General features: G+C 44.5%; 1 pseudogene; it reads left to right on the top strand.

Moving 5' to 3' along the window:
- The first annotated feature begins 17 nt into the window (after positions 1-17).
- On the top strand, positions 18-2,150 carry LOC119348578 (annotated as a pseudogene).
- Positions 2,151-2,159: the final 9 nt, after the last annotated feature.

Here is a 2,159-nt window from a genome sequence, read left to right as displayed (position 1 = left end):
AAGTTGTCCTATACTGTTGGCAGGTCGGTGTTGGAAGTGATTTTGATGAGCTGAAAGATATTGGGATGAAGATTGTTAAAAAATGTGATGGTTTACCACTTGCTATTAAAGTTATGGGTGGACTGTTAAGCACAAGAAATCCTAATGAACGTGACTGGGAGAATGTTTTGCACAAGGATTTTGGCTGGAAAGAAGAAGACGGGCCAGGAGAGAAATTAAACTACTCAGTAAGCTTGAGCTATGATGATTTATCTCCAGAGTTGAAGCAATGCTTTCTCTACTACTCACTTCTCCCAAAGGGTTCAGGTTTTAAGAAGAACAGAATTATTAGCATGTGGATCTGTGAAGGGTTTGTTCAGCACGATGGGAGGTCGGAGTCAGATCAGGTCGATCTAGAACAAATAGGGGATGATTATCATCGAGAGTTGGTGGCTAGGAATCTTTTGGAGCCCGATGATTCAAATAAAAGCATATGGGAGTACACCTTGCATGATGTTGTCCGCTCGTTTGCTCAATTTATGGCTAAAGAAGAAGTGTTAGTGGTTCACAAGGATCAAGTTGACATTAGAAATCTTCTTTCAGAAAACAAAAATCTCTGCCGTCTCTCAATAAAATCAACTCATTCAGAACTAGAGTGGACCATCCTAGAGAAGCAAGGAAGAGTGAGGACATTATTTTTTGTAGACTGTAAGATTAAACCTGGTGGTTCATTGGCAAATTTTGCTAGTATAAGGGTACTGGATATTAGCTCTGAGGAATCTGATTGGTTAGTAGACACTTTGTGTAATCTGAAACACCTAAGATACTTGTCATTCTCTGGTACAGACATATCTAGGCTTCCAGATGACATCCATAAGATGAGGTTCCTTCAACACATTCAGCTCACGAACTGTACAAAATTGGACAAGCTTCCAGACAGCATCACAAAACTAGCGTTTTTAAGATGTCTTGACTTACGTTGGTCCCGTGTAGAAGTTATACCAAGAGGATTTGGTGGTTTAACAGGTTTGAGATCCCTTTTGGGGTTTCCAGTAAAGATGGATGGGGAGTGGTGCAGTTTAGAAGAGTTGGAGGCTCTTTCACATCTTAGAATTCTTTTGGTCCAAAGTCTAGAAAATGTGCCTGGTAGTTCAGTTGCTAAAAGGGCCCAGATTAGCAACAAGGAGAATCTAGAATATTTGGAGTTAAGTTGCTACAAGGATGAGAAAGAGGAGGAAGATAAAGTGCACCAAATTGGGGTGGAGCAACAAGAGAGAATAGAGTCTGTAGTTGATGAGCTCTGCCCTTCACCTGCTAGATTGGAGACTCTAGGAATAGTAAGATATTTTGGTGGTCGACTACCAAATTGGTTGCAGTCCCCAGCGGCAACAACCTTTAAGAGCTTGAAGCATATTGGCCTAGAGCACATAACCCACTGCACCCGACTACCCGATGGTTTGTGCATGATCCGCAGTTTGGAACATCTAGAGATCATGCTCCAGCCATAGAGTACGTCGGGCCTGAGTTCCAGGCCCATGATGCAGCAAGGGGAGATGGAGGTGTCGCATTCCCGAATCTGAGAAAATTGTTGTTGAATGGGCTGTCCGGATGGAAGGAGTGGAAGTGGGAGGAGGAGGAGGAGCAGAGCAAAGACATCGCCATGCCAACTCTGGAGCATCTCTATCTCAGGGACTGCAAGCTGACACACCTTCCCCCAGGACTTGCTAGCGACCGCAGGTACAATCTGAGAATCCTTGAGCTAGATAATCTCACGCTCCTAGAATATGTGGAGAATTTCCCTTGGGTTGTGGAGCTCAATGTGTACTACTGCCCTGAGCTGAAGAGGATCAGCGGCCTCGCCAAGTTGCGGACAGTTGACATCTGCGGTTGCCCAAAGCTGAAGCTGCTGGAGGGTGTCGCGGCGCTGGACAGCATGGAGTTGGATTGGCAACACTGGGAGGTTAGTGGAGCAGATGCCACGTGTACACCCAAGGGACATCAAGCCCAAGACCAAGTGCTCCCGGAAGAGCTTGTTATAACCAGGTGATATGTTGGCTTGTTATAACTTCAGAAAAGAAAAGACGTATTATGTACGGGTGCCAAAATGTAATCCTTCCTATAGATTTGTTCTGTTGCCGTAATGGCCTGTACAGTAATTATGTTGAGTTGTAGACACTTTT

This window comes from Triticum dicoccoides, unplaced genomic scaffold (genome assembly GCF_002162155.2).
Source record: "Triticum dicoccoides isolate Atlit2015 ecotype Zavitan unplaced genomic scaffold, WEW_v2.0 scaffold96867, whole genome shotgun sequence".
NCBI classification, from domain to species: domain Eukaryota; kingdom Viridiplantae; phylum Streptophyta; class Magnoliopsida; order Poales; family Poaceae; genus Triticum; species Triticum dicoccoides.
The sequence above is the reverse complement of the archived record's forward strand: the minus strand, read 5'-3'. Positions and strand labels throughout refer to the sequence as shown.